This window comes from Dioscorea cayenensis, chromosome 19, assembly GCF_009730915.1.
Source record: "Dioscorea cayenensis subsp. rotundata cultivar TDr96_F1 chromosome 19, TDr96_F1_v2_PseudoChromosome.rev07_lg8_w22 25.fasta, whole genome shotgun sequence".
NCBI lineage: Eukaryota > Viridiplantae > Streptophyta > Magnoliopsida > Dioscoreales > Dioscoreaceae > Dioscorea > Dioscorea cayenensis.
Window position 1 is genome coordinate 14,890,975 of NC_052489.1, and position 25,538 is coordinate 14,916,512.

The 25,538-nt window shown below is 41.3% G+C and overlaps 1 non-coding gene across 1 annotated transcript; it reads right to left on the reverse strand.

Moving 5' to 3' along the window:
- Window positions 1–23,012: 23,012 nt before the first annotated feature.
- Window positions 23,013–23,118, reverse strand: LOC120250799. The gene has a single exon (XR_005533135.1). It is a non-coding gene; the product is annotated as a small nucleolar RNA R71 (small nucleolar RNA).
- Window positions 23,119–25,538: the final 2,420 nt, after the last annotated feature.

Below are 25,538 nucleotides of genomic sequence, written 5' to 3' on the forward strand. Positions count from 1 at the left end.
TCTCGAATGGATGATCATTCAAACTTTCTATAATGGGTTGAATCAGAGTACAAGGCAATTGTTTCATGTCGCTGCATGAGGTACAATGGGGAGTAAAACCACGAAACACGCCCGACAGTTAGTAGAAGACATGGCCATGAACAGTTATCAGTGGAATGCTCGAGAAAGGAAGAAGGTGGCTGGGCTCCATGAAATAGATGCAGTCACCTCTTTGGCAGCCCAAGTGGAATCATTGAGTAAGAAGTTAGACCTTCTAACTTCGAATAAAGTGGCGGCCATGACTACTTGCACTGGGTGTGGCAGAGGACATGCTCTCTCCGATTGCCCGATCTCTATTGGTGATGTATCTTCGGTGGAGAAAGTCGACTTTGTGGGTAATGTAATGTGGGAAAAAGGTAACCCATATAGCAACACCTACAATTAGGGTTGGAAGAATCATCCCAACTTTTCGTGGAGCAACCAAGGACAATCGAATTCCATGGCACCACCAGGTTTCCAACAACAACAAACCCCAAACATGGAAAATAGAGTGTCCGGCTTGGAAACCCGAATGATCGAATTAGAGAAAGCCTTGACTAGATTTGTGCAATCATCGGATACATGGTTCCATTTGGTCGAGGCTACACTTCGCAACCACTCCGCTTCATTACACAACCTAGAAAATCAAGTGGGCTAAATTCCAAAGTCTCTATCAGAGAGACCACAAAGAAGCTTGCCGAGTAATATTGAGACCAATCCATGAGACCATGTGAAGGCGATCACTTTGAGAAGTGGTTGTGAGGTTGAAGGTAGGCTTCCAAGTGAGAAGACCAATGTTGAAGCACCAGAGGTCGTAGAGGTTGAGAAGGGAGTAACAAAGGAGAAGTAGGTGGCACCCCCACCTTACAAGCCAAGAATCCCTTATCCCACTAGATTGAAGAATGACCAAGTGGACGAGCAGTACAAGAAGTTTCTAGGTTTGTTTAGGAAACTACATATAAACATTCCCTTTGTTGAAAGATTTGTTGACCAACAAAAGAAAATTAGAGGAGAGTCCCTCCATGATTCTAGATGCATCTTGCTCGGCGGTATTGCAAAAGAATATGCCGAACAAGAAGAAATGGCATTGTAGACTTAGGGGCCAGTATCAACGTCATGCCATATTCTTTCTTTCAGAAGCTAGGCTTGGAAGAACCTAGGCCCACTAGGATGACATTATAATTGGTGGACCGAACAGTGAGACATCCGAGGGGCATCATTGAAGATGTGCTTATCAAAGTTGACAAGTATATATTTCCTGTAGATTTTATAGTGTTGGATGTCAATGAGGATGCGGATGTTCTTTTGATACTTGGGAGGCCATTCTTGTATAATTTCAAGGTATTGATCAACATGGATGACGGGGAATTGACACTAAGGGTTGGAGATAATAAGCTCACATACTGCCTCGCTGAAGCCATGAGACTTTCTCTTGACTTTGATGATACTCTCTACTTTCTTGACACTCCTGATGAGATAATTGATGAATATATGTAGGAAATGTTTAACCCGGACCCATACGAGGGATTGCTAGACCAAGAAGTGGAGAATGAAGAAGTGCTAATGCTTGGTCTAAAGGAAAAAGTACCATCTACTCCGTGAATCATGAAGAAAGTGTTTCAGAAGATGAAGTGGGCGAGGAGATGCCACAGGAAGCGCCCCAAGGCTGTTGGGGATGTGTGCGAACTGCACAAGTTGGATAAACCTTTGATAGGCGGTAACAAGCCTGATTATGCCCCCTCTACCTATAAGAGGCTTTGCTCATCATGCTTTCAAGGTATAGTTAAGAGGAAAACCTTCATCTATGAGCCCCCGTGAGGTAAGACAAGGTACGTCAGGCATACTGACGTTAAACAAGCGCTTCTTGGGAGGCAACCCAAGCGTTACTGTTTTCTTAGTTGTTAGTTTGGTGTTTGCATAAATAAGACTTTGAGTGTTGCTGTCTTGATTTCTAGATGCTTTTGTTGTGTTTTTCTTGTGGATTTTTGGTGTCATCTTGTGCTTTATTGCGTTTTGGCGGAGAATTTTGGTCAATTGAGCTTATTTTCAGTGTTTTCTCTTGGTAAAGTTGCTTTGTAAGGCAGGCTTTGAGTTTATTTATATGTTCACAAATTTTCTGCAGAGCCTGTAGTGCTTTTGAAGTGTACAGAGAAAACACACGCCCGTGTGGAATTTACGCACTAGCGCGTGTTTTCATTTAGAGCTCATTCAGAGAGGGCACATGGGCGTGGACTCACCCCTGTAAGTGACCTTATGACAGTCCACGCCCGTGTGGAATTTTAGCACGAGCGTGTGTTTCCCTGTAGAGACTTACAAATTTATCCCGAGAAAACACAGGGGCTTGGACTCGCCCCTGTGGATGATTTTCCCATAAACACACGGGCGTGAGTAACATCTACATGCCCATATGGATCTCTGCAGAGAGTTTCTCCTCCATTCCAAGAAGACACAGGGGTGTGTGTCAGCCCCTGTGAATTGCCCAGTAAGAATCCACAGCCGTGCGTAATTTCCGCACGAGCGTGTGAAACACTTTGAGAGTTTCCTCGGTTGGACAGAGAAGCCACAGGTGTGTGCATCTGCCCCTGTGGGTCGGGCGCATGGGCGTGGGTATTTTTCGCATGCCCGTGCGGTTGCATTCAGAGACAGAGGAGTGGTTTCCCGAGAGCACACAGGGGCATGCATCTGCCCTTGTGATTCTCTCCTGTGGGACGCACGGTCGTGGGTAATTTCTGCACGCCCATGTGGATGTGCAGAATTCCAAGAGAGGCGATTTTCCTTTAAAAATCTCGTTGAATCTTTCATCTACTAACCCTCAAGACACTCGAAAATACTCTTGATCAATTTCCTGACTGCTCACCAATGTTTTAAGAGGGATTTCCATTCAATTTCCACGCAATTCGATGTTTTCATACCCATTCATCGGTAAACCTTTTGCTCTATCTCTTATTTACCAATTCTTGTTTTTATTGGATTAAAAGTGTTGAGTTGTGTCAATTTTCACTCTATAATTGTTTATGCATGTTGAGAAAGAGTTTAGACGTGGTTTAAAGGTGTATTTTTGGGAGTATTGACATGTTGCTGTGTGATTTTCGCGCCCAGCAGATACACACGGTCGTCTGAAATTTCCGCACGAACATGTGGAATTCTGCAGTATTATTTCCAGAGCTTCGTTGATAGTTTCTTATCAATTCTTGTAGACATGGCATCTCATTCAAAGAAGCAAGAAGTTAAGAATCCTAGGGAGATCCCACCTGAGCCTATACACATGGAATTCTCGAATCCCGAGCATCAGGCTTGATTTGAGAGATTATCGGCACTCAGTTTTGGTTTGTCTCGCATTGTGGATTTGAGTGTGCTAAGAGAGGTTTGGCAGGGTGATGAGCTAGCCGATGAGATTGATGAGTTGTTAGCAGTAGGAAGGTGGAGAAGATTGTTGACGATCCGAGAGCCAGCTTTCTACGCGTTGACGCTGGAGGTGTTGGTGTCATTCGAGTTTGATCAGTCATATGGGAGTTTGGACACCGTGGATGCTATATAGTTCTGAGCATTCGGACATCAGTTTTGCATGAGTGTCACTGAGTTCTAGGTTTGTATGGGCTTATACGACGAGAGTTACACAAGTACATAGGAGTATGGGCATTTGACGACGGATTTCCAGGGTATGTCAACACCGCAGCAAGCATACCGAGTTTTGTATGGACATGAGCAGTATGAACCGGGAGTGTCCAAGGCCACCAACCTTTCTCAGCTGAGCTATGATATTTACACTCGGTCCTCAGCAGGTCTGTGTCTAGTCGAGGTGACAACACAGCTGTTATGAGCAGGAAGGACTTACTCTATTTATACTCCATGATCTGCAATGTGCCAATTCACCTGGGCCATGTAGTGGCAGACATTTTGAGGGATTAGGGCCAGTTTGCGAGAGTGGGAGTATGATTCGTTGGTCTTTCGTCACTAGACTCATCTTGTGGTTGGGTTTTCTAGACGCTATATGAGATGATGAGATGACGGTAGTGCCTTCCCCTCTTGGAGTTGATACGATTAGGATGATGGGGTTGGTGTGTAGATGTGGGCATGGAGCATACATTATAGCTATGACCACCCCAGAGATCGCTGAGGGTGGAAAGGATGTAGCGGGAAGGATTCCCGATAGGTTCCCGAGCCTTAGTTTGCACAGTTGGGGATCAGAACACCCTTTGCAGCACAGGAGACACTCTGGCACTTAGTGCCTATTTTTATTCCTCCTTGAGCTCATGATCATATTGAGAGTCTTGAGAGTGCTGTGAGTGTATTATGGTCTGAGATCACTGAGATTCGAGTGATACAGTAAGCACAATATACCAATTTGATGGCCCGTTTTGACAGGTTACATCAGTTATTGATTAGCCGATCTCTGGCTCCTCCGGGATCACCATTACCTAATCCACCAGCACCATTTGATTATCCAGCAGAGCCGACAGCTAATGACACCGACACTTGACTTTATTTTTTCATCGTCTTTATTACTTTTACATTTCATTTTGGACTTGTATACTCAGAAAGGACTTTCCTTCTGAGTTTATTTTTAATTTTGTAGTCTCGAGTTGTATTTATTAATTTACCTGTTATGCGTGCAGATGGTCTTGTTAGTATGGGAATTGAGAACTAGTCATGGTCGCGACCGAAGTGCTTTTGCACTTGGTCGTGTGTGCTTCACAACCTGTTTTAACATCACTCCCAAGGATTTAGCTCCATCAAATGCAACACTAGGAGTCAGGGGAGTATTGTTTTGATTGTCTCTTCCATATATATTCTTGATTGTTTTACATTATGAGTGGACTTGCATATGTACATTTGGGACAATGTACACCTTAAGTGTGGGGGGAGTTTCATAGTGCACATGTCTTTTATATTAGTTTTGATTGACATACATGCTCACATAGCCAATGGCGGTTCACCTTAGTTGTAATGATTGTATTCTTGAGACTAGGAGACTTTTTAACATTGAATATCTCATGCTATAGTTCTTGCTTGAATTTTTAAGAATTTTTGCCCGATTGACACTTGTTGCACTACTCGCTCATTAAACTCTTTTGGAAACTCAAGTTCATTGTTGAAGGGACTAGTTATAGTTGTTTCTTTTGTTAATTAAAAAAAATGGAAAAAGCGAAAAGGAAGAACAAATTAGTTTTGTTGTTTACTTGTGCTTGTTGGGTGGAAAGAGCTACCTCCTATGAACTATGAAGCTACTCTCATTAGTAGGATACTAGTTATGCCCTAATGAGAGAAAGAGCTATCTCATAGGATGAGTTAAAGCTACCACCTCGGTAGAAAGAGCTACTACATCGAAAGTGTGAAAGCCACCTTAGCGGCCGCTTTGAAAAGGGCTACCTTAGAGGATGTGTGAAGCTTCTACCACCTTTTTAATTTATGTTACTTTGTGTAGATAAATAAGTCCTTTATAATTAGAACTTTGAGGAGTATACTTTGGGTTGACTTGAGTGAGTTTGCAAACACACTTACACAATTTCAAGTTTGTTGTCCCTTTTGATTCAAGTATTTAGCTAGAGCATTGATTTTTCGTATTTAATGTTGAAATTTCCCTTACTTGTAGAATGCTCTCTTTGTATGATTTGGTAAACCTAAGGCCAAGCACTTCCAATATTTCCTTCATCTATTCTTCAATGTTTTAACTTTCACTTGAGGACAAGCAAAAGCTTAAGTGTGGGGGAGTTTGATAAGTGCTTGTTTTATAAGAATGCGAAATCTTCTTTCCTTATGATGAGCATTACTTTTATCAGGTTTTAGAGCTAATACTTGTGCATTTGTGGTACTTTCATGCATATAGGGTTGTGAAGCTGAATGTTAAAGAAAGAAGCCAATGTAGAGCATGAACGCACTATTTGAAGAAAATCTTAAGCAGGGTCAAATGTGAAGACATAAGTCGGATTCAAGATGCGAGAATGTGTGCCAACCTGCGTGTATTCAAGCTAGCACAATCATTTGGAGGGGCACAAAGGCAGTCACATTCGAGAATCCCGGCTTATGCTTTCATTAATAGATGTTTTATTTGAGTTCCAATCATGAATTCTTTATTGATTGAATCCTCCCTTAGAGTGAAAGTAGGGTTGAGAGTTCATATTGGTGACCCTTGTGAGTGAGTGACACCCCACGAGGGTTAGACAGAGCTAGTTTAGAGAGGGTCAGGAGGGTGAGTCGAGAAGTAGCGGAGCATCCCCTTTCCCCTCCAATGTGATTTATCCTACCTCCATTTCCTTGATCTCTTTATGGTCATAGTAGAAATTGAATTGGCTAAGGGATGACCTTCCGCTGGGCCTTAGTTGCAGAGGCAACTGAGTGAAGCGTTGAACTGATTTTAGAACCTAGGGCTTAATTGTGACTAGGGACCTCTCACCTAGGCCAAAGAGTTAGGTCCATTTCTAGAAAGAGGGGTTATCACTTGGAATCCCTAGAACACCATGCGATTCTATCCGAGTTCGAGGTGTTGAGATTGTTCGATTTTTCCTCCGGGACATGGTATAGAGTTAGTCACAGGTGACCTTAGATTTGGGACCGTGTATTGAAGGATTTGTACGACTCATTAATACGTTAGTTGGGAGGCATAAAAGTTGGTTTTGCACTTGAAATGATTGTCCTTGGCGGAACAATATCCGAGTATCCCATTTATATCAATTGCCTTATTGCTTACTTGTGCTTTTTTCTCTCGTTTCTTTTATTCTTGTTTACATTACATCTTGTCAACACAATCATTATTCATCTTCACTTGGTTAAGAAACAATTTAAGTATTTTTACTCCCTACTCCCTGTCGATATGATACCCACTCACCTGGGATTTTATTACTCTACAAACCTGAGCACTTGTGGGACATACGCAAGGGTGTTATCAACACCTTACATTGTGCTAGGTTGCTTTAGACTCTAGGGATTCCTAGTGATAAACCCTATTCCCTAATATAGATCTAACCCTTTGGTCTAGGCTAAAGACCTCTAACCATATTTAAGCCCAGATACTAAGGATTACTTTAATGCTTCACTCTGTTACTTGTACAACTAAGCCCCAGTGGAGTTCATCTCATAGCACTTCACTCTATTGTGATTGTAAAGAACATTTGGAAGGTGGAGGTAGGATAAATTACACATGAGGAGAAATGGGACGTTCTCTACCTCTCGATTCACCTTCTCAACCCTCTCCAATCTAGCATTGTCTAACCCTCATAGTGTGTCACTCATCCATAAGGATTACCAACATGGATTCTCAACCCTAGTGTCACTCTAAGGGACAATCAACTCAACAAGCATTCAAGATTGGAACTCAATTAAAAACATTAATTAAGGAAGGCATAATAAAAGGTCAAAGAAACAATATCATCCTAGGGTTTACAAGTCCAAGTACCCACTAAGGGTTTAGCTCTCAATGGAGCAAAATATAATAAAAAATGAAGTCTAAAGTAAAGAGATGCAATCCATGAATAAAACCCCCTTGGCGTTTGTGTCTGTGGTCTTGAGGAGTGGCCGCGTCTTCTTCAAAGGTCCCCTTGTGAAGATTAGGTCACACCTCACCAGATCGGTGCCGATGAAAGCTTCCCCAATAACTCTCTTCCAAAGGAAACTCAGTGTCGAAGGCCGTGAACCACTCCAAAAGCCTAGCCAAAGCCTCTCCAAACCCTAGCCATATGCGTCTCCAAATGTGGAGATAGACAGGCCAAAAGATGGGGAAAAGATTCTAAAATTGATTTAAAACCACGACGTAAATAGGGCAAGAATCAGGCATCCACACGGGCATGTGGAATTTCCACACGCCCGTGTGAATTTGCAAAAATAAGGTTTTCAGCGGCCCGTGCGAACAGTAACTGCTACAGTGCCTACCAAAAACACTCCTGAATCCGTACTCTTCATCGAGGCAACATAAATAGGCACATGTCTATACCGTAGATCGAGTTGCATCTTCAAATAAAGCTCATTTGATGGGAATATTGCTAGCCTTGCACAAGTCAGAAAACATGAGTGTGACTGACTTTGTGCTTGATAAGTGCTTGTGTGTTAAGAATGTGAAGTGTTCTTTCTTTACGATAACCATTACTTTCATCATGTTTAAGCGCTAATACATGTGTATTTGTGTTCTTTTGCGCATTTAGGGTTGTGAAGCTAAGTATTAAGAAATGAAGCCAAAAGTAGATCGTGAATGCACTATTTGGTGGAATGTTTAAAGGAACAAACACGAAGACACAAGTGGGGCTCTAAGATACGTGAATATGTGCCAACCTCCATGTAGTCAAGGCATTACAATGAGTTAGAGGGGCACGAAGGCAGTCCCATTTGCGTATCCCGACTTGTGTATTCATAGCAAGATCTTCACCAATGAGGATTGTGATTGAAGAAGAGTTGCGATCTACGGCATAAACATGTGCCCGTTTATGTTGCCTCCATGTAAAGTATGGAATTGGGAGTGTTTTCGTGGAGCACTGTAGCAAAGCATTGTAGCAATATACTGTACCAGGTACTATTTATAGCCGGCCAAAAATCAGGTTTCCAAAGATTCCACACGGGCGTGTGGGAATTCCCCACGCTAGTGTGGAAATTCCACAAGCCCGTGTGGAGAATCCACAGGAGTGTGTAGGTTCCTGATTCCAGCCCTATTTAAGCCGCGATGCAACCCGATTTTTGGAATCCTTTTCCCCTCTTCTCTCCAACTTTTCTCCATCTTTTAAGAGGCCGTCGGCTAGGGTTTGGAGAGGCTTTTGGCAAGTCTTTGGAGTAGTTCTACGAATTCGACACCGCACTTAGCTTGGAAGAAAGTTATTTGGGGAGCTTTTGTCAGCATAGATCCAGCGAGTTACTGTAGCAAACACTGTAACAATTCATTATAGGAAGTACTATTCATACTCGCCCGAGAAAAGTGATTTCTAGAGAATCCACATGGGCATGTGGAAATTCCACACACCCGTACGTTAATTCCACAGGCCCGTGCGATGCATCCACATGGGCGTGTGGATTCCCGATACCAGCTCTATTTAAGGCCCATTTCAGCCCTGATTTCATCATTCTTTTCTCCATCTTTTCCCCACCTTGAGAGAGGACGGCGGCTAGGGTTTTGAGAGGTATTGGCTAGGGATTGGGAGAGGTTCTATAGCTCTGACATCGCGAGCTGTTTGGAAGAAAGTTAGTGGGAGAGCTTTCATCGGCACCGATCCGGCGAGGTGTATCCTAGGCCGGACAAAGGGACCCTTGGACGAGTAGAGGATTCTCCACAAGACCATCATTATTACTATCAAGGGGGTTTTCTATGGATTACTTGTTTTTATGTTCGATTTCATTGATTGTAACTAGCTCCATGGAAGGCTAAACCCCCTAGTGGGTACTTGGATTTGTGAACCCTAAGATGTATTTATTTCATTAAACCTTGTTATTATGCTTTCGTTATTTGATGTTTTATTTGAGTTCCAATCTTGAATGCTTGATTGATTGAATGCTCCCTTAGAGTGACACTATGGTTGAGAGTTCACCTTGGTAACCCTTGTGAGTGAGTGACACACCATGAGGGTTAGACAAAGCTAGAATGGAGAGGGTTGAGAGGGTGAGTCGAGAGGTAGCGGATCATCCACTTTCCCCTTCGGTGTTATTTATCCTACCTCCATTTCCTCGAGTTTTTTGCGGTCATAGTACAGTGAATGGGCTAAGGGATGACCTTCCACTGGGGCTTAGTTGCAGAGGCAACGGAGTGAAGCGTTGAACTGATTTTAGCACTTAGGGTTTAATTGTGACTAGGGACCTCTCACCTTGACCATAGAGTTAGGTCTATTTCTAGAAAGAGGGTTTATCACTTGGAATCCCTAGAACTCATTACGATTTTATACGAGTGAGAGGTTGAGATTTGGGACCATGTATTGAAGGATATCCACGACTCATTAATGGATTAGTTATAGGGCATAATAAAGGGTTTTGCACTTGAAAGATTGTCCTAGGCGGAACAATATCTGGGTACCCCATTTATATTGATTGTCTTACCTTCCCTTTACTTGTGCTCTTTTTCTTGTCTCTTTTACTTTTGTTACATTACATCTTGTCACACAACTATTATTCATTTTTCGCTTAGTTAAGAAACACTTTAAGTGATTTTATTCCCTACTCCCTATGGATATGATACCCACTCATCTTGGATTTATTACTTCGACAAACCCGTCCACTTGCGGAATATATGCAAGGGACGTTGTCATGAACCCTAGGATGTATTTGTTTCATTAATATTCTATTATGTTTTCCTTAATTGATTTCTTTAATTGAGTTTCAATCTTAAATGCTTGTTGAATGATTTCTCTGTTAAAGTGACACTAAGGTTGAGAGTCTACATTGGTAACCTTTGTGAATGAGTGACACACCAAGAGGATTAGACATTGCAAGATTAGAGAGGGTCGAGATGGTGAGTCGAGAAGTAACAGAGCTTCCCCTTTCCTTTCCGATGTGATTTGTCCTACCTCCAGGTTCCAAGAGTTCTTTGCGGTCACAGGCAATGGAGTGAAACGTTTAAGTGGCCTTAGCACCTAGGGCTTAATTGCGACTACGGGTCTTTCACCTGGACCAAAGGGTTAGATCTATACATTGGAATAGGGTTTATCACATGGAATCCCTAGAGTGTCTTGCAACTCTACACAGTATGAGGTGTTAAGATTGATAGATTTCTCCGCCGGGACATAGTGTAGAGTTAGTCACGGTTAACCTTAGGTTTGGGTCCATGTGTTTAAGGATTTCCATGACTCATTAAGCATCAATTAGGAGATGTAATAGTTGATTTTGCATATGAAGTAATTGTTCTAGGTGGAACAATATCCGAGTACCCCATTTCTATCAATTGCCTTACCTCTCATCTATTTGTGCTTCTCTCTTTCTTGTTTCTTTTATTCTTCCTTTCGTTACATTTTATCAAAAAAATCATTATTCTGTCTTCGCTTAGTTAGATAACAATCTTGGTATTTTTATTCGCTACTCCCTCTGGATACGATGCCCACTTACCTTTGATTTATTACTTCAACAAACCCGTGCACTTGCGGGTCACACGCAAGGGACGTTGTCAGTGCCCCTCCAATTTTCATATTCCATTGAGCATAATGGAGATTGGCACACACTCATACATCTTTGGGAACAACTTGTGTCTTCTCATTTGTTCACTTCAAGATTCCATAAACATTATGCATTCACAATCTACTTTGGCTTCTTTCTTCTCTATTTGGATCCACAACCCTATATGCGCAAAAGAACACAAAAACACATCTATTAGCGATAAAATATAAGAAAAGTAATGCTCATTGTAAGAAAAGAATACTTCGTATTACTAATACACAAGCACTTATTGATAAACGCCTAAATGTACGTATTTTATACGTATTAATCTTGTATTACTTGTCTATATTTTAATGAATTGATGTCCGTTTATGTGTAATTTGGTTATTTCGGTGTTGCAGATCTTAAAAGAGCCGAACGAAGCTCAAAAATGCAAATTTGATGAATTCGACACCAAAAACTGCATTTTTTGGCTCCCAGCAATGTAGTGTACTGTAGCTGATCACTATTCATGCTGCGGGCATTTGGCTGTGAGCTTCACGGGCTCCATGCGCCCGCATGGGTGCCCGTGAGGTTTTTTGGGTCCCAGCACCGGCATATTTTCTGGGCAAAATGGCTGTGAGCTTCACGGGGCTCCATGCGCCCGCATGGAGCCCGCATGGACCTGACGGTATATATTTCGGGCTGAACTTTTAGGGCAAAAAAAAGAGGTTTTTGGAAGAGGCTTTTGGGGGGAGTTCTTGGAGCCGACTTCCACCAGTTTAAAGGAGGCAAGATTACATATTTTGGAGAAGGGGAATCAAAGGGAGAAGCTTGGTTTGGCCAGATCTTTTTCGATCTCTTCTTTGGGAGCTTGTAGACGACAAGGGAAGCCGCCCCGTTCGCGGCGTCCGTGGAAGCTTTACACCTCACTTGGCTTGTCATCTCACTTCTATTGTTTGAGGGAGTTTTCTTATGCCATTTGTAGTTGTTTTCATGGACCTATTATTTGTATTTGTTTGCATGGACGAGTAGACCCCAAGGTCACCGGATGCCGGTGAACCTTGGGGTGAACTTGTGTATTTGGATGATCTAGTTTTGTTTATTGCAATTGTTGTGTGTTTGTGATTCATTCTTGGTGCATTCGATGTGTTGCTTACATGAGAACTCTATAAACCAACTCCTAGGTTGTACTTGGTAGCGTGACCATCGCCCTTGTACTAGACACACCAAGTTTGAAAGGGATTCATGTACGAATACACCGTGACCATCGGGTATTTCGTACCCCTCCAACATTAGGGCTAGACCAAGTCGTGTTCCGGCTCTAATTAGGGATTTCCCCCTTTGTTAATGCAATCGTATGAGGATTTGATCGGAAGAATTTCCGTATCAATACTTATATCGGATTAGGGGTCAGTTACCGTGACCATCGGGTTGATCTAATTTAGGAAATCTCTAGGTCCAAACCCTTAATTGCTTGACACTCTTAGCATCCTTTACACTTTAGTAACCCCTAGGGAATCCGCATCCGTGACCATTTCTTTCCCCTGATTTTATATCCTTGCCTTATTTTAGACTCCACTTGTAGTTCTTTCTTTTTAATTAATAGATTAGAGAAACCCTTCGAATCCTTCAGCTAGATAATACGCAAAGAGGAAGTAAGGGTAGATCCTTGGGCCGAGGGAATACGACCCTTTCGTGCTTGCACGAGAGGTATTACTTGACGACTCCGTGCACTTGCGGATCTCGCATCACTTATCAATATCTCGTATCCATTTTAAGAATAATCATGTACTTAGTACACAAAAATCTTGTTTTCAGAAATGCAACAGATAAATAGATATATATGTGAAAAGGAGACTTGAACTAAATGACCAAGTAGGTATAGGTTTGAGCAAGAACTTTCATTCCTTAGCTGTTGAAATTGATGGACATGAAAATTTGACATATTTAGAAAAATATTGTCAAAATTATATTGCAAGAGAAAGACAATTCAGGCTGAGTTGTAGATGCTGAAGCACTTGGGAATTAATTTTCTCACATGCAAAGGAGAAATCCAAATTTTTTCCATTTGATTGATATAGATGAGGAAGGCCGACTAAGAAATGTATTTTGGGCAGATGCAAGATCTGTAGCAGCTTATGAAGCTTTTAGTGATGTCATATCTTTTGACACAACATACTTAACAAATAAGCATGATATACCATTTGCTCCATTTGTTGGTGTAAATCAACATGGAAAAACTGTATTATTTGGATGCGGTCTACTGTCAAAGTAAGATACAAAAACCTACATTTGGTTGTTTAGAACTTGGTTAAAATGCATGTCAGGCAAGGCACCTAACACTATAATTACTGATTAGTGCATGGCTATTCAAGTTGTAGTTAGGACCATCTTCCCAAATTCTCATCACCTTTTTTGCCTTTGGCATATTATGAAAAAGATTACAGAGAAGACTGGTGGATAAGTTCATTACAAAGCAGCAAAGAAGATTTTGAAGAGTATCATTTATGAGTAAATGAATATTCAAGAACTTGAAGATGATTGGCTGAACATGATTGATAAGTGCTTGTGTATAACTAATATGAAGTATTCTTTTCTTACATTGAGCATCACTTTTATCAGATTTTATCACTTATTCGTGTGTATTTGTGTTTTTCTGTGCATGTAGGGTTATGGAGATAAAGTTGGATGAAAGAAAGCAAAAGTAGATTGTGGATGTGATTATGACAAAGTTCTTAGGTCGAACAAAGATGAAGACACAAGTTGTGCTCAAAGACATATGGGTGTGTTCCTACCTCCATTGTACTCAAGAGAATACACAAAGTGGAGGGGGCACAAAGGCAATCACACTCATTTGTTCTGACTCGTGCAACATTAGCAAGAGCTTCGTCAATGTGGTTTCATTGAAGACGCAACATGATCTACTGCATGGATGTGTGCCCATTCAGGTGGCCTCGATGAAAAGAGTGGAATCGGGAGCATTTTGGAGAAGTACTATGGCGGTTTACTATAGCAAATCATTGTAGCAAAATTACTATAGCATTACTATTCACAGCTCGTGGAAAATGGATTTCTGAAAATCCACACGGCCGTGTGGAAATTTCATACGACATAAGGATACCTGATTTCAGCCCCTATAAATAGCGCGTTTGGAGAGTTATGAAAGGATCTTATCCCCATCTTTTGCCAATCCTTGGAGGCGCTCGTGGCTAGGATTTCGAGAGGCATTGCCTAGGTTTTTGGAGCAGTTCTATGGCCTTCGACATCGCGTTCCTTTGGAAGAAAGCTATTGGGGGAGCTTTCATCGGTATCGATTCAGTGAGATGTACCCTAGGCTGGACAAGGGAACCTTTGGAGAAGACGAGGTGGCTCACCAAGACCATCGATACGGACTACAACTGTATTTTATCTATAAATTGCTTGCATTTACTTTCGATTTAAATTTTGATTTTGTATAGCTCCATGGAGAGCTAAACCCCTAGTGGGTGCTTGGACTTGTAATTCCTAGGATGATTTTGTTTCATTGACTTTTATTATGCTTCTTTACTTGATGTTTTAATTGAGTTCCAACCTGGAATGCTTGTTATATTGATTTTCCCTTAGAATGGTACTAAGGCTGAGAATCCCTCTTAGTAATCTTTATGGATGAGTGACACTCCATTAGGATTAGATAAAGCAAAGTTGGAGAGGGTCGAGAAGGTGAGTCAAGATGTAGCGGAATGTCCCCTTTCCCTTTCGACGTGATTTATCCTACGTCCACAATCGAAGAGTTATTTGTGGTGATGATAGAGTGAAGTGTTAAGAGACAAACTCCACTGGGGCTTAGTTGTGCAAGAAACAGAGTAAAGTGTTGAAGTAATCCTTAGCTCTGGGGATTAATTGTGACTAGCGGTCTTTCACCTGGACCAAAGGGTTAGTTCTATACTAGGGAATAGGGTTTATGACTTGGAGTCCATTGAGCTTTATGCAACCCTGCACAGTGTGAAGCATCGAGAGCATCTCTTTTCACCGTCCATATTGTAATGGTTAGTCATGGCTGACCTTAGGTTTGGGACCGTGTGTCTTTCGATTTTCATGACTCATTAAACTTCAGTTAAGAGGTATAATAATTACTCTTTCACTTGAAGCAATAGTGCTAGGGTGAGGAATGTCCAGGTACCTCATCTTTTTATCGATTACCTCTCCTTACTCCTTTTGTGTTTCTTTTCTCTTTTTTTTTTATTTCATTTGTATTGATATTGTTCACTAAAATCACAAATTGTTTCACTTGTTATCTAAATAGCATCACTACTAGCTTCCTAACAACTATTCCCTGTGGATATGACTACCCACTCACTGGGGTACTTTATTACTTTGACAACCCGTGCACTTGTGGCACACACACGCAAGGAGTGTGTCAGCAAGGGTCATGCCACTTGGCATTCAAGAAGCTCTCGATGGCCGTAGTATAGATATAGATTTACCATTTAACTATGGAGCTCTGGGGAGGAGACATCATAGAGTTGAGTGGTACCCAGTTCAGATATGTTCTTAAAGTTGATGAGCATATCTTTTATTATTCAAGAGCAAAGTTTTCTTGTGTTTGCTTAGAGATTAATCGCTACCAACCTCTTGAACAGCGTACCTCTAGTTTTATATGAAAAAATTGCCTTATTTTTGTTATAGATGTGGTAGAATCAGACATGGTAAAGCACACTATTCATTCTCCAGTAATTATCGATAATCTTGATAGCATATGCCCCTAGAACAAGTGGTCCCAGGACTAGTGCATACTTGCCCATATATGCAGATTGATGAGTTTGGGAAAGAATAGGATGGCATTGTTGTGATGCTCTCCACTCTTCCACAACCTTTTGAAAGTGAGGGAGACTTTGGACCTTGGCTAACTTTTCGGAACCAAAGCAGAAGATTTCGGCGATGCGATGCCCGTGGTAAAAGCCATGAAAGTGGCCTCAGTTTGCCAGAATAGTGACCCTTCAATATCCAACATATGGCTTTCTGCATGGACTTCATTCGCTTATGTTGGGAACCCTCACATATATATATGACAAGTAGTGAGCCTACTCTGGGAGAAGGACATGCAATTAATTTGAAATCCTCTCCAGGTCCCTTGAATGATGCCCTCATGAATCTACATGTCATTCCATTCATTATTGGTAACATTTCTTTTTCTTATCGAGAATCGATGCCTAACTTTGTTCACTATGACATCCACAATAACGTTATTTCCCTCAGCCCCTTCAGTGATGTAGACAAAAGTTCTTGTCTTGGGAAAAAGATCAGTTGTCCATTGGAAACTGAAGAGGATGTCCCTTCGGATCTTGATCATCAAACTGAGGCCTTACTAAATCCCATCCTTATCGCCACCGTCAAGCTGTTGCCAACTATGATGCAGATGGATAATGATGATTGCCACTTGATGATTATGGAGAAAGTTGTCAACGTTCTTTCTAGATCCTCTTACGTAGACCAAAACATTGATGAACCTTCTTAACCTCTTCAAACTGATTCAAAGTGCTTGGCACCACTATGGAATCTGATGACAATATGGTCCTTAGCCACTTTCAAAAGGATATTAAACTTTAATCCTAATACATCTCTTACATGCATGTACCGCAAGTGCGAGGGTGTCGAAGTAATAAAGTACCCAACAGGTCGGGTAGTTAAATCCATAATGAACGAAAGTATTAGTAATGACTACTTCTAAATTTTCTAGTCAGAACCAAGAATATGATGAAACGAACTTGATCATGACAATATGAATGTTACAAGCAAACAAGAAAGAGTAAAAATGAGGGAATTCTTAATCAATAAAAATGAGGTACTCGAGGTATACCCTCCTCCTAGGATTTAACATTAAGTGGAAGATTCACAAAGTATTTTTAAACCGAGTTAATCAAGTCGATGAAATCCAAGAATAATCGGTCCCTGTCTCTAGATCACTAATACTAGTCCCGTGCGAGATCTTGGTGCAGAAATCTCTCAGTCTCAACACCTCACACCACATATGACCGCAATAGACTCTATTGATTCCTAAGAGTACATCCAATTCATAAGGATAGACCTATCCCTACTTCTAGGTGGATGGTCTCTAACCCCCTACATGGTCATGTGAAGAAATTTCTCAATCTCAGCACCTCACACCAAATATAGTTGCATAAAACCTAGGGAATATGGAGATAGAATGTACTAAATCGGAAGAGAAATGGATACTCCACTATCTCATGACTCACCCTCTCAGCCCTCTTCAATCTTAAGGTTTTAGCCCTAATGGAGATTTTCCTCTGACCAAGTCAAACAAATCATGCATACCTGACATACCCCTTGCGTGTGTGCACTACAAGTGCACAAATTATCAAAGTAATAAAGTACCTCGGTGAGTGGGTAGTCATATTTACAGGGAATAGTTATCAGAATGCAAGTATTGATTCTATTTAGCTATCGAGTTAACCAATTCATGATTTGAGTGAACAGTATCAACGCAAATAAAAATAAAGAAAAAGAAAAGAATGGAATAGAAATAAGGAGAGGTAATCAATATGATGATGGGGTACCCAGACATTGCTCACCCTAGGACTATTGTTTCAAGTGCAAGACTAATTATTAGGCCTCCTAATTGAAGTTTAATGAGTCATGGTAATCCAAAGACAGACGGTCCCAAACTAAGGTCAACCATCACTAACCCTTACACTATTCCCAGGCAGAATAGGATACTCTCGATGCCTCACACTGTGAAGGGTTGCTTGAAGCTCTAGAGATTCCAAGTGAAAAACCCTATTCCCTAATTTAGATCTAACCTTTGGTCCAGGTGAAAGACCCCTAGTCACGATTAAGCCACAGTACTAAGGATTACTTCAATACTTCACTCTATTGCTCATGCAACTAAGCCCTAGTGGAGTTTGTCTCTTAGCACTTCACTCTATCATGACTACAATGAACTCTTGGAATGTGGAGGTAGGATAAATCACATCGGAAGGGAAAGGAGACGATCTGCTACCTCTCGACTCACCCTCTCGACACTCTCTAACCTTGCTTTGTCTAACCCTAATGAAGTGTCACTCATCCATAAGAATTACCAAGACAGATTCTCAACCCTAGTGTCATTCTAAGGGAAAATCAGTTCAACAAGCATTGAAGGTTAAAACTCAATTAAAAACATCAATTAAAGAAACATAATAAGAGTTAATGAAAGAAAATCATCCTAGGGTTTACATGTCCAAGCACCCACTGGGGTTTAGCTCTCCATGCAGTAATACACAATCAACAATGAAATCAAAAGTAAATGCATGCAATCTATAGGAAAAACCCCTTGTAGTGCATATTGATGGTTTTGTGGACCCTCCTCGTCTTCTCCAAAGGTTCCCTTGTCAAACCTAGGGCACCTCACCGAAATGATGCCTACGAAAGCTCCCCTAATAGTTCTCCTTCAAAGGAAATCAATGTGGAATACCATAGGATCGCTCCAAAAACCTAGCAAAAGCCTCTCCAAACTCTAGCCGCCAGCATATCCAAAAAGAACTCTCAAAGCAGTATTTATAATGCTGGAGTCGGGCATCCACATGGGCGTGTAGAATTTCCACACAGTCGTGTGGATTTCCATAACTTCTTTTCTTCACTATAATGCTCATGAATCCACTTTTTTCATCGAAGCTGCATGAATGGGCACACATCCATGTGGTAGATTACGTCACGTCTTCAATGAAACCACTTTGATGAAGCTTTTGACAATGTTGCACAAGTCAAAACATATGAGTGTGACTGCCTTTGTGCCCCTCCACTTTGTGTATTCAGTTGAGCGCAATGGAGGTTGGCACACACCCACATATCTTTGAGCATAACTTGTATCTTCACCTTTGTTCGATCCAAGAACTTCATCAACAATCGCGTCCATGATCTACTTTAGCTTTCTTTCTCCTAAATTTGTCTCCACAACCCTGAATGCACAAAAAAACACAAATACACATGAATGAGCGATAAAATCTGATAAAAGTAATGCTCAATGTAAGAAAAGTATACTACATATTACTTATACACAAGCACTTATCAAACTTCCCCACACTTTAGCTTTTGCTTGTCCTCAAGCAAAAATAAAACATTCAAGCATATAAGAAGGAAACTTGAAAGTGCGTGGCCTTAGGTTCACCAAAATCATGCAAGAGAGGTATTCTACAAGTAAGGAAGAATTCAAACAAGGAATAAGAGAAATCAATGCTCTAGCTAAAAACTCGAATCAACGAGGACAACAACCCAATATTGTTTAAGTGTATGTAAATTCACTCAAGTCAACCCAACGTATACTCCTCAAAGTTCTTGTTAAGAGGGACTTATTTATATACAATAAGAAAAGGTAGTAGCTTCACACATCCTCTAAGGTAGCACTTTCCTAGGCTGCCGCCATAGTGGTTTTCACACTTTCGAGGTGGTCGCTCTTTCTACCGGGGTAGTAGCTTTCACTTATCCCATGAGATAGCTTTTTCTCTCATTAGGGCATAACTAGTATCTGACTTATGAGAGTAGCATCATATTTCATAGGTGGTTGCTCTTTCCACACCCAATGCAGAACAACATAAACACATGTGTTTTTTTTCTTTTCTGTTCCTTTCCATATTTTTTCAAGGAAGTTAAAACAAGAAACACACTAAAATAGTCCCTGAAATGATGAACTTGAGTTTCCACAAAGTTTAATGAGTGTGTAGTGCAACAAATGGTAATCGGGCAAAAATTCCTAAAAATGAAAGTAAACTAGAGCATGATAATATTCAATGTAAAACATTATCCTAAACTCAAGATACAATCATTGCAAATAAGGTGAAGCACCATTGGTTACATGAGCATAAACAACGAATACATAGGTATAGAACATATGTAATGTGAACTCCCCCTCCCCCCCTCCCCCACACACACAGACACACACACACATACTTAAAACGTACTTTGCCCTCAATGTATGCATGCAAGAACATTAAAGAAGTATAACAATAAAAAATGTGTGGAGATTGGCAATTGAAACCATACTCCCCTAAACTCTTAATGGTATGTTTGATGGAGCTATATTCATTAAGAGTTGAGTTCCAACGGGATGTGGAGCACACACGGCCATGTGAAAAGCTACATGATCGTGCCCATGACTATTCCTCAATTTCAAGACTCACAAGACCATCTGCAGAGACACACAAAGGGGATTCAGTAAACCTCAACAAAAACAAAATAAAAAAAAATCAAGTCTATAAAGATATGAAACTGAAATACAACTTAAAATAATTGAAAATAAAAAGATAAACTCATAAGGAAAATCCTTTTTGAGTGGTACAAGTCCAAATAAAATGCAAAAATAAAGTAACAAAACATAAAGACAAAGAAATAAAATGATGCCTCAAGTGTCGGTGTCCTGCTCATCTAGGTGTACTGCTACTAGTGATGCTGCTAGTGCTACTAATGGTGATGGTGGTGCTGCTAGTGATGCTGGAGGTGTTGGTAGAGCTCGGGGTCTCATGACAAATGGTGAGATCACGTCTCGCTTGAGTAGCTGCTATAAAGTGTCAAGACATGCCATCACCTCAGTGTGGTTCACGGCCTATGTAGCGTGAACCTCAGCCAAATCAGCCTGTAACACCCCCACAACACTCTCGAGCCTCTTTAAATGATCATGGGTTTGAGTCAGAGAAAAGATCGGCACTAGTGGTGGCTCCTGTGCTGCAGGAGGTGCCTCTGTCTCCATCTGCGCTGGTTGTGTCTTAGGAATAGGCTGAGACCACTAGGTTGCATCACTGATAAGTGCTTGTGTGTTAAGAATGTGAAGTATTCTTTCCTTTTGATGAGCATTATTTCTATCAAGTTTAAGCGCTAACACATGTGTATTTGTGTTCTTTTGCGCATCTAGGGTTGTGAAGCTAAGTATTAAGAAAAGAAGCCAAAAGTAGATCGTGAACACACTATTTGGTGAAATTTTGGAAATTTCCCACACCTGTGTGGAAATTCCATAGGCCCGTGTGGAGAATCCACAGGTGTGTGTGGATGCCCGATTCCAGCCCTATTTAAGCAGTGATTAAGCCTGATTTTGGGATCCATCTTTCATCCTTCTCTCCAACTTTTCCCTATCTTTTCAGAGGCCATTGGCTAGGGTTTTGAGGGGCTTTTGGAAAGTCTTTGGAGTGGTTCTACGGATTCGACACTGTGCTCTGCTTGGAAGAAGGTTATTGGCGGAGCTTTCATCGGCACTGATCCGGCGAGGTGCGCCCTAGGCCGGACAAGGTGACCTTTGGAGAAGACGAGGCTACTCCATAAGACCATCAACACGAATACTGAGGGGGTTTTCTATGGATTACTTTTTTTTTACATTCGATTTCATTGTTGATTGTAACTAGATCCATGGAGAGCTAAACCCCTAGTGGGTACTTAGATTTATAAACCCTAGGATGTATTTGTTTCATTAATCTTCTATTATGTTTTCCTTAATTGATGTCTTCAATTGAGTTTCAATCTTGAATGCTTGTTGCATGATTTCTCCATTAGAGTAATACTAGGGTTAAGAGTCTACATTGGTAACCTTTGTGAGTGAGTGACACACCATGAGTGTTAAACATTGTAAGATTGGTGAGGGTCGAGTGGGTGAGTAGAGTAATAGCGGAGCGTCCCCTTTCCCCTCCGATGTGATTTATCCTACCTCCACATTCAAAGAGTTCTTGCGGGCATAGTAGAGTTAATGGGCTAATGGATGACCTCCGCTGGGGTTTAGTTGTACATGCAATGGAGTGAAGTGTTGAAGTGACTTTAGCACCCAGGGCTTCATTGCGAGTAGTGGTCTTTCACCTGGACTAAAGGGTTAGATCTATACATTGGAATAGTGTTTATCACTTGGAATCCCTATATTGTCATGCAACTCTACATAGTGTGAGGTGTTGAGATTAATCGATTTCTCTGCCGGGACATAATATAGAGTTAGTCATGGTTGACCTTAGGTTTGGGACCGTGTGTTTAAGGATTTCCACGACTCATTAAACGTCAATTAGGAAATATAATTATTAATTTTACACTTGAAGCAATTGTCCTAGGTGGAACAATATCTGAGTACTCTATTCTATCGATTGCCTTACCTTTTATATATTTGTGTTTTTCTCTTTCTTGTTTCTTTTATTTTTGTTTTCATTACATTTTATCAGCAAAATCATTATTCGGTCTTTGCTAAGTTAGATAGAAATCTTGGTATTTTTATTCCCTACTCCCTATGGATACGATATCCACTCACTTGGGATTTATTACTTCGATAAACCTGTGCACTTGCGGGTCACACGCAAGTGGCGATGTCAAGTTTTAGGCACCGTTGCCGGGGAGTAGGCATTTAGAGATACTTTGCACTTTGCTATCTTAGCTATTCATCATTCATTCTATTTCATATCTTCTTATTCTATCATTATTCTAATTTTGTTTTCTTTCTTTTGGTGCAGCTCTAGGTTATGACCTGAGGGAACGCTTTGATATTAATTAAAGGTGATCCTGAATTTGAATGTACACTCAGAAGAAAGGGTAAAGAACCTACACAAGAACCGTCGAATCTAGCTAAAATAGAAGTTGAAAGATATGACAACATGGCAGAACAGAATAAATAGCAGATAACACTGTCAGTATTAGGGACACAATCTAGCATTAAGCGACCCTGGATTACAGCTTTGAATTTTGAGCTGAAGTCGGCATTCATCCAGATGATACAACAGTCTGCATAGTTCAATGGTTTGGCTGATGAGGATCCAAACAACCATATTCAAAACTTCTTGGAAGTTTGTGACATGCTGAAGATCAACGGTGTTACGGATGATGCTTTATGATTGAGGGCTTTCCCATTCTCTCTTAAAGGAAGAGCAAAGTAGTGGTTCACTCTTTACCATGAGCATCCATCACGACATGGAATGAGATAGTCGAAGCTTTTCCTGTATGGTACTTCCCTAAGGGGAAATCATTATAGCTTTAAAATGAGATATCATCGTTTGTTCAGATGGAGCTCGAGCCCTTGTTTGAGACATGGGAGCGATTCAAGGATCTTTTGCAGAAGTGCCCACAGCATGGATTCTCCGAATTGATGATCATTCAGACCTTTTACTACAGGTTGAATCCAAGCACAAGACAACTTCTAGATGCCGCTGCAGGAGGTACAATGGGGAACAAGACCCCTGAAGAAGCCCGACAGTTGGTAGAGGAAATGGCCATGAATAGCTACCAATGGAATGCAAGGGAAAAGAAGAAAGTGGCCGGAATCCATGAAATTGATGCGGTGACATCCGTAGCAGCCCAAGTAGAGGCGTTGAGCATGAAATTGGATACATTGACTTCACCAAGGGTGGCTACTATCACAAGTTGTGATGGTTGTGGGGGTTCACGTATGCCGTCTGATTGTTCTATTTCGATTTCTGCTTTAGGCCCGCCTGAACAAGTAGACTTTATAGGCAATTCAGGAAGGGTATAAGGTAATTTGTATAGTAATAAGTGCTTGTGCGATAGGAATGTGAAGCATTCTTTCCTTATGTTGAGCATTACTTTTCTCGGGTTTTAATGCTAATATTGGTGTATTTATGTTACTTTTATGCAGTTAGGGTTGTGAGGCCGATTATGAGAGAAAGAAGCCAATCTGGGTCATAATGCACTAATTTGGAGGAAATCTTGCTAAGGTTCAAACACGAAGACATAGGTCAGGTTCCAGAAGCAGGAATGTGTGCCAACCTCCTCATACTCGAGTTAGCATAACTATTTGGAGGGGCACAAGGGCAGTCACATTCAATCATTCTGAATTGTGCATATAGAACAAGATCTCCACCAACATATTCGTTATTAAAGAAGCAAGGCGATCCACGACGTAAATGTGTGGCCGTTTGCGTTACCTCGATAAAAGTATGGATTTGGGAGTATTTCAGGCCGGTACTATAGTAGGGTATTGTAGAAAACACTGTAGCAAAATACTACAGCATCACTATTTACAGCCGGCCGAGAAAATAGAAAAACATAGAATCCACATGAGCGTGTGGAAATTCCACACGCCCGTGTGAAAAATCCACAGGGGCGCCCACATAGGCATGTGGATTCCTAATTCCAGCCCTTTAATAGCCGATTTCAGCCCCGATTTCAGCATTCTTTGCTCCATCTTTTCCCCAACTTGAGAGAGGATGGCGGCTAGGGTTTTGAGAGGTATTGGCTAGGGCTTTAGAGAGGTTCTATGGCTCCGATATCATGCGCCTTTTGGAAAAAGGTTAGTGGGAGAGCTTTCATCAGCACCGATCCAGAGAGGTGTATTGACACGCGTCCGAATATGTGTGTAGACCGCAAGTGCACTGGTGTCGAAGTAATAATTACCGCGGTAAGTGGGTAGTCGAATCCACAGGGAACAGGGCTACTAGTACTAACTTCTTCTCTGGTTTCTAACCTAATGATAAATGGAAAGGTGTGGTGATCTAATGTGCGAAGAAATGAATACCGGAGACAATTATGCAAGGGTTAAATGGATGGAGATCTCAATCAGTAAAAATGGGGTATTCGGGCAATGCTCCCCCTAGGATTCAGGTATTAGGTACCGAATAAGCAAAGTGTTTCTATGATGAGTAAGTTAAGTCGTGGAAATCCAAATATAATCGGATCCGACCTCCCGATCACCGATACTAGTCCAGTACGAGGTCCCAGTGGAGAAATCGCTCAATCTCAACACCTCACACCACATATGACTGCAAAGCACCTTAGGGATTCCAAGAGGTGTATCCGATTCCTAAAGATTGATCCAACCCTAATTCCCGGCGAAGGATCCTAACCCCCTACAAGGTCCCGGCGGAGAAATCTCTCAATCTCATGCCTCACACTAAATATGGTTGCATAGAGCCTAAGGAACGGAGATAGAATACACTCAATCGGAAGGGAGAGGGGACACTCCACTATCTCATGACTCACCCTCTCAACCCTCTTTAACCTTGAAGTTCTAACTCTAATGGAGACCTCTCTCACATCAAAGTAACAAATCATGCAAATCCAATCAACCACAAGGATTAATTAAACAAGCAAGCAATGAGAATACAAGATTAAAACTTAATCAAACTCGGATTAAATAGAAACACTAAGAAAATCCACAAAAGATGAGAATCCTAGGCTTCACAAGCCCAAATACCCTCTAGGGTTTTAGCTCTCCATGGAGAAACATACAAAACACACCATCAATGAATGAAAGTACATTAAAACCATAGAAATAAACCCCCTTATATATGAACTGATAGCCTTGATGGAGAGCTTCGACGTCTTGAAGGACCCACTCCGAAGCTAGGTTCACCGGTGGCTTCCTTGATGCTATGACGGAGGAGGAATCGATCAAAGTTGGTGACAAAGCGCCTCTAAATCTGCAAAGACCTCCTCTCCAAACCCTAGCCGTCTCACCCCTCAAGAGCCGCACAAAAGATGAGAAAGAATAGGGCAAAACGGCTATTTATAGGCCTTAGATCGCGTCTGTCACATGCCCT